Source organism: Corvus cornix, chromosome 2 (assembly GCF_000738735.6).
Source record: "Corvus cornix cornix isolate S_Up_H32 chromosome 2, ASM73873v5, whole genome shotgun sequence".
Classification (NCBI taxonomy): Eukaryota; Metazoa; Chordata; class Aves; order Passeriformes; family Corvidae; genus Corvus; species Corvus cornix.
In genome coordinates this window covers 149,997,728-150,010,921 of record NC_046333.1, presented here as the reverse complement: position 1 = coordinate 150,010,921, position 13,194 = coordinate 149,997,728, and the positions used below count along the sequence as shown (strand labels likewise).

Here is a 13,194-nt window from a genome sequence, read left to right as displayed (position 1 = left end):
GTTGTCATGTAACTGAAGAGGTTCTCAGGTGGTCGCCCCTCTTTGTGGTTCAGTAAATCCATCACTGCTGATACCACATCTTCTTTTTAAAAATATTTCACAAAAAAATAGGGCAGGGAACTAAACAGAGCGGCTGAAGAAAATGACAGAAGGTGTAGCTCAGTTCAAGAGCATCCAGAGCTCCATCCTGCTCACTTAGCCTGGGTAGCCTTATTGTTGTTTTTTTTCCTCTCAAAAATTCTGCATTTTTGAATTTTCACATATGTTTTCATTCCCTCTGCTGCCATTGGGCAGGGAGACAACCAGAGAAACAAACCTGGCCCAGTCACACTTCTGATTGGGTGCTTGCACATCAGCTGTTTTTCTGATTCATTCACGGATAGTGTTGGTCTGTGCCCTCTCTGTTACGTACCGTGCAAAATTCTTGCAACTGAATAATTAATCCATATTTCATTTATTTAATGTAATTTTATTTTATTTCATTTCATTTCAGGTCCTGCATTTCTTGGAAATGCATGTCCATGTGGTGGAAGGTGTGCAATAACCTGATTTATACAGATGTTCAGTAGAAAGAAATAATGCAAGTTCCTGGTTCACACAGATGAACATTCCTGTGTGTGTTTTGCAGGTGGTGCTTCATCCTTTCTGTTATAACATGCCAGTAAGTTTTAAGCCCCTCTGAAAAGTCTCGCATTTTTTCTATGCAAAGAAAATGTTCCACTAACTACAGATATATCAGAGTCCTGTAGATGCAAAAAAGGCAGCAATCCTTCACCATAGTGGACAGAAGACAGAATTTACCACCTTCAGTAGATAAAGAGGACCTGAAAGAGAGCTGGAGAGGGAATTTTGACAAGAACCTGCAGTGATAGGACAAGGGGGAATGGCTTTAAACTGAAAGAGGGAGGGTTTAGATTAGGAAGAAATTCTTTACTGTGAGGGTGGTGAGGCCCTGGCACAGGCTGCCCAGAGAAGCTGCGGATGTCCCATCCCTGGAAGTCTCCAAGGCCAGGTTGAGTGGGGCTGGGAGCAACCTGGGGTAGTGGAAGGTGTCCCTGCCCATGGCAGGGGCTTGGAACTGGGTGATCTTTATGGTCCCCTCTAACCCAAACAATTCAATGATTCTGTGATTATGGGGGATCAACATGCAGGAATCACCACTGGGTCAGGGTTAGGCTAATTAAATGAAGGAAAGTTTGCAGGGCTTAAACAGAAGATGCTTAGTCTGTGGAGATACAGAAACACTTGAGCATGTGCAAAGCAGTGCTATTTCACTTAGAAGCAGTTTTGAGAGTAGAGTAATACTTTGCATGAAAACATAACTGTACTGCTCCACAGGAGTCAAAAAACCAAATCAGATGTTGGAAAAAGGAGTTGACACCATAAAAGAGAACTTCATTGTACCTGTGGTGACGCCACATTACTCACATCCTGATGACTGTATGGAGTTGTGTCCCATCCATCTCAAAAAGGTATAGTAGAACCGAATTTCATGGAAAGGGTGACACAGCAAGGGATAACAGTCTGAGGGATGATTAAAAGACTGAGAATCTTCTCCCTTAAAAGTGAATAGCAGAGGAGGAATTTTAAAGAGGCCTTTTAAAACCTGAGCGGTATGGAGAAAATTATAGTTTACGTCACGTCTTCTTTCAAGACAAGAATTAGGGGATAACAATGAAACTCCCAGGCTGCAGGTTCAGAGCAAACAAGAGGATACTGTCCCTTGTGTAATGTATCATTGTGCTGTGAAATTTCTTCCCATGGGATGCTGGAGATGTTATAAGTTTATGTGGGTTCAAGAAGTGATTAGGCAAATTCATAGAAGAAAACATGTGGTAAGGACTATTAAATGCATTCACACAATGCCTGTCTCAGGAATTCCAGGATGACAAGTCACAGAAGACGGGCAAATGTCAGCACATGCTGACTCAGTTCTTTCTCTTTCTTAGGAATCCTCTTCCAGCCAATGTCTGGGGTGGCATAATGTGCAGGAGAAAATTTGGGTCCCACCTGAAAAAGTTGCTGCCTCCTGAAAAAAGTGGACTTGTGCAGGGATCTAACTGTGAGACAGGCTGAACATCGAATGTGGAGCAGAAGGTGCTAACACAGGATAACGATGATCCACCGACGAGAAATGCAGTTCAGCAGTACCAGATCATCCCTCCGAGCACTGCTTACTTCTGCTAGAGCTGGAAATCACAAAAACTGCATTGCAAGCCCTTCAGAATTCTTGGCAGCATTGTGAAAACACAGTCCAATAGATTAGTGCTTTGCTGCAATTTTTGGAGCTCAGCTAAAGGCATATTCAAAGACCCTGCTGTTCAGATTGTGAACAGTCTCATCCCTGTTCAATAATGTCTGAAGCCCAGGAATAACCAGCACCCTGTGAGGAAATTCAGTTGAAAGGCGTTCACATCCAGATGTTTGTCTGATCCATATATCCAATGAAGAAATTTTATTGTCTTCTTTTAAACTCTGTTTTCAGCTCTCCTTTAAATCACAGTGCAACCTATGTGCTCCAGAGTAAAACTTCATGGGTTTTGACAACATTAGAATCATAGAATCAATTTTTGGGGGAGGGTAGGGTGAGGCAAAGTCTGTATGTAACCATGGCTTAGATAGAACAGGCACTTTCAAAATGCAAAACCAAACTTAATTATAATTTTGTTCTGAACTTAGATGTCAATTAGGCCTTAATGACCTAATGATGCCATTATAAATATTTGTGCAGACTTAAGCTAAAAGCAAAGATTTTAACTTTTTATTAAAAAAAAACCCAACTGTGAACATGAGTGTCCACCATCAAAGCAATGATAAATCAAACTTTAAATTAAACAGTGCCAGTTCTATTTGCCAACATGCCAACAGTTACAAGAGAGTGAAGTCAAAGTGCAGGTTCTTGAAGATTGCTTACAGTGATCTGCTTGCAGAGTTTGCAAATACAATGATTTCCTCATTTGCTGAGTGACAGCTAATGCAGGAGCCTGGCTAACATATACCAGCCTTCCTTCCTGCAAGCTCTGAGGTAGGGTAACATTAATGGAGGATACAGAACAGGCAGTTTTGGGAGAGTAAATTGCAAATTGCCATCAATAATTTCTCTGATAATTGTTACTTTTCTCTTTTTTTTTTCTTTTCTTCACAAATTGTCCATGAATAAGTTATGGCTGAAATAATGTGCTGAAGAGGAAGAATTTCTGCCACTGTGTCTATCATGAACTCTTTTCTATGAATGTATGATTGACTAAGGTCAGGCAGCTTTGCCTACACACATATGTTATGTGTATTGTTTCTTTTCCATCATTGGTTGGCAGGAAATCTAAGAGTAAAGTCTTCTGGAAAAACAGCTCTAAAACCAAATTCTGAGTCTGTCTGCTGATTGATTCAATTATATTTTGCTGTCTAAGCTTTTTGAAGTGCATCACATGTTGCTTTCCAAGAGACATCATTCACAAGGAACCTGGTAACTCCTCATCTCAAAGGCTGAAGAAAATCATGAACTCAAGTATAGAAGCCTTCAGATCCATCTTCCATGCCATTTAAAATGAATAGCACTGCTCTCACAGTGCCTGAACACTCTGGACAATACATTTTTCTTAGATTTTAGAATCAGAGATTGCTGTAGATTAGGAAGTAGCTCTGGAGGCCTCTATTTCAACCTTCTGTTCTAAGCAAGATTCATCTCATAGCTGGGTCAGTTTGCTTGAGGGTTCCCTCCAACAGAGTTTAAGATATCTAAGAATGGAGAAATCACAGTCTGCCTGGACAGCCTGTTCCAGTGCGTAGCTGGAATGTTGTGAAAAATGCTTCCTTGCAAATAGCAGAATTTTCTCTTACTGCAGCCTGATGCTTCTCACCTTTTCATGCTGCACCCCTGAAGAGAATTTGTCTCTATCATTTCTATAAGCACACACCAGGAGTTAATGAAGTCTTTGGCTTTAATAAGGGCAAATATGAAACACTGGAAGCAATACCTGTCTGGGTAAGATTATGTCAGAAAGTGAGCTACTTATAAAATTAATCATTGGGATATTATCCTAGCTTCTAATGGCAAAATTCATCAGCACAGATGTCATTGTGATGAAATGAACGTGAGAACATAAAAGTAAAGAGTGTAAACAGACATATATAATGAATAGTGTAGTTTCTATGTCTGTTGCAGCAAAGTTCTTCTTCTCTCCAAAATACCCTCACCCCAAGGCCACTACTGTGTGTGCATGCCGTGCTCACAGAACCTGTCTCAAATATCCTTGGTTTTCTGCAATCTCTGATACTGTCATGGCATTAAAAGATTCCCATATAGAACATCACAGAAAAAGAAGCAAAAACCCACCCTGTCCCACTGAAACTGCAGTGCCTTCATTCTGTAAGAAGCAAATCTTCTCCGTAGGCCACAGCATAGGCAGCATGATAGCAGGATAATTTCAGAGGGGTTTACAGTAGTCTGGGCAATGCTTGTAATTACCAAGGAGGATTTTTCAGATGAGGTTAGCATAGACATTGGGGGTGTACAGTTACAGAGTTATGGGCTTTAATGGTGCCAGAGGTGCAGAGTACTCTGCCTGCTCGCTGATGCTGGAGCCCTGGGGAACAGGGCTAATGCTGCTGGGGGCTTTGCTAATGCTGCTTTAGGGCATGGGGGTGGTAGTTTTCCATCCTCCTGAAGGCAGTGTGAACACCAAGTTTAGCTGTCCAAGCGACTTCTCAGCCCTCTGTCCCAGCTCCCCTTTCCCGCACTGGGAACAGCAAGACCTCGGAATGGTCATTAATGGTCAGATTTGTTGGTGCAAAATTAGTTTTACCCTTTATGGGGCATGCTTGGAAAAGGACACTGAACGCCTCAGAAGACACACTCAGTTCAGTTATTACTATCAGCAGAGAGATGTTAATTTCTGAAAAAACAAGAATACACCAGTATCAAGCGATTCATTTCTGCATAGGCAAAGATTAAAAAGCCCTGTTAAATACCAAAGCCCTTATTCTCCTGTGTGTGCTAACCTAGCCCTTCAAGGAAATTTTTGGCACGTGTGTCACTAATCAGACCCATTCTCGTTACAGTACAGCTGTTTTAGTGCCTCCCTGTAGCCCTCATGGATCTCTCCTAGGCACTGAGTCAATAAGGGCTTTTAAATGAACTGCTCTATCCAGCTCATGCATTAGGAGTCTGTGATGGGTCTCACAGGGAAAAGGAGGTCACGGGCAGAGCAGTGCTGGGTGCTGGCCCTTCAGGGACAGTGGGATCTCCATTAATTACCTTGAATCTCTTTTAACCAACATTGTGAGCAGATAAGGGGCCACCATGTGGAACAGGAGTGCATGAAGGTGGGTTAAAGCAGTCTTGGTTCATACCAGCTGTTGTGATTAATTCAGGCATCTGGAACAGGAGCTAGGACAAATCGTGTGCTGTTGTTGAATGGAGGCACTGGAACACTTTGCCCCAGATACTTAAACTGCAGGATCCAGTGTAAAGCATTCTTTGCTGGCTCCATGATGACAAATTATTTCAGTTAGGTTCAGAGCTAACTGGTATCTATTCCAGCTGGCATAAGTTAAGTGCTAGGCACCTTCATTGCACTGTATGCTGATGTTAAATTACACTAAAAGAGGGGCACTGTTAGCAGTCTGGCCATTGACTTTAATGAAACACCTAATTTGATCATTTTAATTATGAGCCGAGGCAAAGCAAGAGCATAAATGTTAAAATATCATTTCATGCCAGTAGAGAGAAAAGTTGACATTTACCTTAACTAAGGACTAGATTGCTGAGAACGAAGGAGAGAGATAATGAGCAAATGCAAAGGAAAATAGGAATGAAAAGGTGAGACAATCTGAAAGCTGACAAGACACTAGAAGGACATGACCTGGAGCTAGAGAGGTCTGGAAAAACCTTCAGGCTGGGAGAACATGAGAATTTTAGTGAAAAGGTTCCATGTGCTTCTTTAGTTAGGAAGAATCTTGATGCTGAAAAATGGAGCCTCTGTTTCCTGCAATTCTGAAACAAAGCATTGGATATCATACAGACAAAAATATCTCTGGATTCTCTTCTGAATGGAATTATTTCTGCATTTATAAAGCTAAATTTGATCAAATTCCTACAGGAAGAAAAGCAGGCACACATTCTGTCTTTTTTTTCGTTTGTTTATTTAAACAAATAAAGCCATACTTTCATTGTGACAGGCCAACAGCTACAACAGGCTTCCAACAATGTTAGCAGAAAACAGGTTCCTAAGAGAGAAGGAAAAGCAGGATTACACAATCCCTCTGCTACCAGAAGCAGAGCAGAATTACCAAAGCACTGCAATTGCAAACCATTGTGGCACCAAAGTACCTCCTCCTCCACAGGCTGAGTTCTTCTTTTGCTTTAGCCCTTTAAGAGGTGTGTGGACTTTATATGAATCATCCAAATTCCCTAAGTAAACTTGTGACATAGAAATTCTAACATTGGTCTCCCTGAGGGCCAAAATGTTGGTGCACAGACTTGGCAGGGGTGTCAGTCGCTCCCTGTTTGGTGCTCATTTAGCACTTGGATGGACATGGGGCTGTGAGGAGCTTGGCTATGTTTGAAAGGTGGATGAACTTCTGCTTTATGTACCTTATGATAGAGCCAGATTTTCCAATATCTTTTTTCTTTTAACCATTTTTTTGTCTTTATCAAGAAGTAAATTGACTGCAGTGAGCTGTGTCAACACCTTTGCCCAAAAGCTAAGAGGTGCAAGTCACGACGAGAGCTGGGGCCTGGTGCTGCCGTTCCCTAGCCAGATCTAACATGGGTCTGGGAAAGTTGCTGTTAATCAGCATCCTCATCAGGAGATCCTGAATGGTATATGATGGGAATTCAGAGCTGGAGGAATGTTTCTTCATCAGAAATTTCTCGTGAGAATATGTTTCCTTACAAAAGAAATCCTTTGTTTCTAGTAAATTTAACAGCAATATTGCAAAAAGAGAATACTTGACTCACATTAAAAATCTTTGTTCTTCTCAATCCAGCAGAGAGAAATTCCCCAAGATCTTACAGTCTAGAGGACTCCTTTGATCTTCCATTAAAGGTATATAATATCTGACAATTTCAGTGGTTTATTGTCTGCATAATTGGATGCGGTCAATGGATTGGGTCAAATTCCCAGCAGGTGTAAATGACATTTCTGGCAGCTTTGAAGCTTCATTTTCTCCAGTTTCTGTCAGCTAAAGATTTTGGTTTGGCTTTGAGTTTATCATACAGTGGTTTGAAATCTTGTTTGTGTGGGCCTGGCTGGGGAGCATTCTCAGGGAAATCTGGTCCCCGTAAGTGCTGGGCAGGTACTTGAGGGAGCAGATTTGGCCTTTGTGTCTGCATTGCTTTTGACTGAGGCTTCTGATCTGCACAGGTTTCCTGTGAGCACCCGGTCAATGCTATAATTTGTCTAAGATGCAGTTTCCTGTCTGTAGGATGAGGGTGGTAATTCAGCACTGAATTTCTCCTCAGTCAAGTGATGCAAGGAGAAATCCATTAACGCAAGGCATTTGGGTAATAGGGTAATGGTGACTATGAGCAACATGAATACCTGGATTTAGTCCTGCAGAGATGCACTCTTATATTTATATGGAGATAAGAGCCATGCTTTTCTATCTGTTACTGCACCATTTGACATTCTGTGTCGAAAAAGCACAAGACAGGGAAATAAATATCCTAATTGCAGTTCCACAGAAGAATCATGTGGAAATAAAGAATGGAAAATTGAAAAGTGCTGTTTTAACTTCCGTTGTCATTTGTTCTGCCAAGCTATGTGAAGGTTTTGAAAAATAAAAGTGCTTTTTTGTGGCTCCTGGTCTCCCTCTGTAATCATCCCCTCTCTCTTCTCTAAAGCATCATGACAGTGTGTCAGTTAATAGTAATCTTACACAGAATTAAATTCTCCCTCTCTCCTCAGACCCCCCAGATTCAGCTCCAGGTCAGGCCTGGAGCTCCTACCCTATTCCTTAACTGCAGAACTTGTGCTAGAATGGATTTAATGGCATTCATAATAGATGCTTTGGGCTAAATCCTAAATGTCTTTTCATTCATTCTCATTCTCTGCTCATGCAAACTGCCAGTGAAACCAGTCATTTCCACCAAAACCAGACTTAGATTTTCTAGACTTCAAGACACACAGAGAATCAAGCCCTGAGGCCCAGAGGAGTGCAAAGAGCTGTCCCATGCTACACCACCACCTTGCACAGAGCCAGGAACACGGACCTCTGCCGGCACCCCACAAAGGTCATCCTGAGCTTTTGTCTTGTGTCATGACAGAAGTGATTTTTCCAGAGGATTTGTGTGAGCTGGTGGCATCAGGGATCAGCAGGCAAACTGAATCCAGGACAGTGAGAAGCACAGAAAGAGGCACGGAGTCAGGAGAGGAAGAGCAAGATAAACAGAGTACGAGGGCCAGAGTAACTGCGAGGTGGGAGTAGAAGTTGAACGATGGCGGAGGATGTGATAACAGATGAGGCTGCTATAAGAAGCCTCAACTATTAGTAGTATATCAGTCTTCTGTTTTACTTAGCAGTGTGCTGGAAAGTGTGATGAATTCAATCTTGTGTAGCTTGTGGAGGGACGGTGCTGCGTACGTTTGAAATGCAGAAGGTGCCACGATCTGAAGTGTACCTCAGGCCCTGTTTTATCTTGCACACCTGACATTTACTGCAGTAGGAAGTGGAGCGCAGTTTATTTCACAATATATGAAAAACATTCAATCATGTGCCCTGCTGCTCATACAGTTGCTAAGAGGATGAGATTTGTAGTAAGTGGTCTTATGAAGCTATCAAGCTGCTTCATATTCAGAGCTCAGATTTCTGCCTTTTCAGTCTGTTCAAAAAAGGCCTTTTCAAGACTTTCCAATCTGCCCAATAGGTCTTTTCAGTCTGCCAGAAATTATTAACCTTGCCAAGGCCTGATCTTCAGAGAGAACCAAAAAAGTCCCAAGCCCCTCCTTCTCCATCTCCTTTGCCTGACTCAGCAGGCCAGAAATATAATTTACCATTTTCTCATAGACTTTTGACCTGCAACTCTTGTGGGTTATTTAGTGTGTCTTCAGAGCAGGTTCAGCAAGGAAGAGCCTGGCAGTGCTCCGAGCACACACTGGAGCACCAGGGCCAGTGCCAGTCATGCTCCTTGGCTACCACTAACCACAAGCTTTTTCACTGGCCAAGCAACATTGCCCGGGGGTGTGAGGAGGGGTGAACAGTCACTGTCTAGCTAAGCTGGCACCAAGTCCTAAAAGCAGTGTGGTTATCCAGCAGAAGCTGCGTGCTGCAGTCAGACAGCTTGCTTTGCTGGTGGGGAAAAGCTACTAAACTTATGCAAAGCTCTGCTCTGCAGGCAGGTGTCTGCAGACACTTGCAAAGATGCTTTTCCACTATAGTTTAGCAGTACAGAAATGAATCCACTGCAGACATAAAATTATTCTCAGGGAATGTCTATGTAAACAGTAAGTTTTCCTACTAAATTGTCTTTTCAGGAGAAAGGCTGGGAGGTGTGTTAGGGTTAACGCCCCTCAGCTACTAGCACACACAAGGATTCTCCAGCTGCACTAAGGCAGACTGGGAACAGACAACTGAGGAGCTGGTGGAGATCTGTCTCTTTTTCTCTTCTCACATATCTTCTCTTGACACGCAAGCACAGGCAAAAGTCTCTGCAGTGCTATGTCCACACAAGAAAAATGCCTTAGCAAGAGATGTGCTCAGAAATCTTCAAGGCGCACAGTTCAGAACAGAGTTCGGGTCTGAAGACCCACTTTATTATGCCAGTATCACGCCAGTGATAACTTCACTGGACATAATGTGCCTTTCCCAAGAATCCCCTGGGTTTGGAACATTGCATGACAGACTATCTGTCCCCATGGGGAAAATAAAATGCGGGTGCTATCTGTTCCCTCCTCTACTTTGTTGCCTTCAAGAGAAAATGCCAAGAGGATTCATCCAGAGTCTCCAGACAGCTGGAAAAGCTGCAGACACAGCTGAAGTGGACATTGATAAACATTTTCTGAGTTCTGACTGCAATTTTTTTCTGCCCAGTGTCAAATGACTGATTGCACCATCTCCCTCCTAGCCCCACATCCTCAGCATCCAATTTCTCTGTCCACTTCCTTCTTCAGCCTCCTACACCTTCTTCCCAATCTGCTTTTTCCCCATCTAGGTTAGATCCCCTTTGTGACGACCTTTGCTGTCACTCTCTTCACTCTCTTTGTGCATTCTGCCCTTATCACTGATATTTTCTGTCTTGCAAATGAATACTGTGAGCTGTCAGTGGCAGCCATCCCTTTTCTTGACTGATCCTTCAGGATGGCCTTACTGAGCCTGGCTGGCAGACGACTGTCTCTAAACCTTCTGGTGAGCACGGTTTTTCAACTTCAGTGAAAAATGCATTACACAGAATCACAGAATCACAGAATCACAGAATCACAGAATCACAGAATGGGTCAGGTTGGAAGGGACCACAATGGGTCATCTGGACCAACCTCCCTGTTCAGGGCAGGGCCATCCCAGAGCACATGGCACAGGACTGTGTCCAGACAGTTCTGGAATATCTCCAGTGAGGGAGACTCCACACCTTCTTTGGGCAATCCATTCAGTGCTCGGTCACTGCACAGGAAAGAAGCTGTTCCTCATGTTCATGCGGAAATTCCTGGGCATCGGTTGATGCCTGGGCATCAGTTTCACCAGGAACAGAGCCTGGTCCATGCTCTGAGCCCTCCCTCCAGACTCTGACAGACAGGGATGGGGTCCCCTCTCAGTTGTCTCTTCTTGAAGAACAGGCCCAGCTCCCTCAGCTTTTCCTCATAAGAGAGATGCTCCAGTCCTTTAATCATATTTGGTTGTCCTCCAGTGGCCCAGATCCAGGAGCTCCATGTCACTCTTGACCTGAGGAGCCCAGAACTGGACACAGCACCCTGGATGCCCTTCACTAGGGCTGAGTAAAGGGACAGGATCACCTCCCTCTACCTGCTGGCAATGCTCTTCCTAATGCACCCCAGGATCCCATTGGCCTTCTTGGCCACAAGGGCCCTGCTGGTTCAGGGACACCAGAACCCCCAGGTCCTTCTCTGCAGAGCTGCTTTCCAGCAGGTCAGCCCCCAGCCTGTGCTGGTGCCTGGGGTTATTGCTGCACAGGTGCAGGATCCATTTACCTCTGTTGAATTTCAGACAGCTCTTCCCTGCCCATCTCTTCCACCTGACAACGTTCTTCTGCAGGGCTGCACATCTCTCTGGGGTATTGGCCACTGCTCCAGCTTTATTTCATCAGCAAACTTCCTGAGGAGGCATCTTCCCCTTATCCAAGTAATTTGTAACTAAGTAAAAAGATACCAGGCCCAGTATTGAACCCTGGGGGTATTGTGGACTGTCAAGCAAAGCCATGGGCCTCAGGATGATGAGATGTGACACCATGCAGGTATAAGGCAGCAGTACCATGAAAATGCTAAGTTGTCAACTTTGGTAACCAAGAGACACAAAACCACAGAAATTCTCACTGTGTTGTGAGCAGCCAAGGAAGAAATGCTGTCCCAAAACATTGCTCTGTAATAATCAGGATATAGCAATCTGCATTTGGTTCATGCTCTGCCACTAATTCATTTGTTGGGCTTGTAACCATATAGCAATGCTGTGCTTCAGAGCAACCATCTGCAAACTGAGAGTATTACTTACTGAATCACAGGCATGTTGTGAGGCTTCATCAATCAATTGTGGTTTTAAAAGGAATCTCAACTCCTGGCCCAAAAGTGTAAATCATCATAATTTATATCCTTGCTAGAATTTTTTTATACAGGACTTTTTTTTTCTATTCTTTTCTCATAACAAATGTACATCAGGTCAATTCTCAGTGGGTTATTCCTGATTTAAATGTGTGTAAGAAAGCTGAGAAGCAAATCTCTCATCTTCAGACAGAGGAAGGCTCTTAATAATGTAGCCATCATACCCTTGAAAATGGAAGCTGCTTAAGAGCTTTGTTTGACTTCAACAGCAGGAAAGTGTGCACCTCACTTTGCTCAGCATCAATCCTTTTTAAAGCATATTGTGTGTTTACAAGCTGTCTTGAGCACTGAAATTGATTTTAGATCTGGGTAGTTATTGAAGGTTCACTTTTCTTCCCTCCTCCAGTTTCAAACTAAGTGATAATGCGAGGTGGTGGGAAATTGTCTCCATGACCTGATACTGCCTTTTCCCTGACTCTGAGTTCCTCAGGAAAGGTTTCCACAGCAGTAAATATCCTACCTGATCTCTACCAGTAACACTATAATCTTCCTTTCAAAGAAACAGTTTAGCTTTGTGTGTACATACAGGTTGGAACTTATTTTGGAAAATATCTGTAAGAGACTCTGGCACAGCTAAATGTAATTGAATTAGCTGAGGTTTAAGCTGCTGCTATGGTCTTACTTCCATTTCAATACAGTCAGATACAGTAAAAACAGTATTTAGCACCAGGTTTTTAATTGCTAGTCAGTCCAGCCAATGTCTGAATTTGGTGACATAAAGCTGACACTCCCAGCATGTCTGTGGAGATGAGGGAAGAAGCTTTTCTTCCACTTGCTCTACAACAGATTGGCTTGGCTGGCCTTAAGGTATCCTAGGCAGAGTTCAAAGTAGCACCCACAACTGGAGTATTCAGGGATTATGTTGGAGTATTCAGGCCATGGACCACTGAGGCAGATTGGCAAGAGCTGCAAGTGGAGGCAGTGGGACACCCCACCAGGTGCCATCGAGGTTTGTGTAAGATCAAGGCCAACACTGCAGCTGGGTACCCCACCTTACACAAGCTTTCTCTGCACCTTTGGTAAAACTCTCTGCTCCCTACCTGAAAAATGGTATATGGAGGAGGAAAATGTTGGTTGGGAAAAGTGTTTCCATTACTGGGAAGTAGTCAGGTCATGAATGATGGGAGTAGAGGCCAGAAAAAAAACATGTTAGAACAAAATGCACTGTGAAAATTATGGAGGTAACTGGAGGGTGAGTGTACTCGTGTCCTCTAACAGGAAAAAAATAATAGCAGGAAGTGTGGAAGACCCCACTCAATCTCTCCCAAATAAAAAAGGATGAATATACATCAACCATTTATTCCAAGGAGATAAAAGCTGGATCCTGCTGCTCAAGCAATCCACAGACAGAAGTAAGATAAACCAGAACATTTCATTCACATTTTATTCAGTGTTTTTCTAAATACTCTAAGCAATTTTTTTCTGGACA

General features: G+C 43.1%; 1 long non-coding RNA gene across 1 annotated transcript; it reads left to right on the top strand.

Annotated features, from left to right (window-relative positions):
• The first annotated feature begins 515 nt into the window (after nt 1–515).
• On the top strand, nt 516–3,146 carry LOC109145351. The gene is made up of 3 exons (XR_005601518.1): nt 516–661; nt 1,339–1,472; nt 1,950–3,146. It is a non-coding gene; the product is annotated as an uncharacterized LOC109145351 (long non-coding RNA).
• The last annotated feature ends 10,048 nt before the right edge of the window (nt 3,147–13,194 follow it).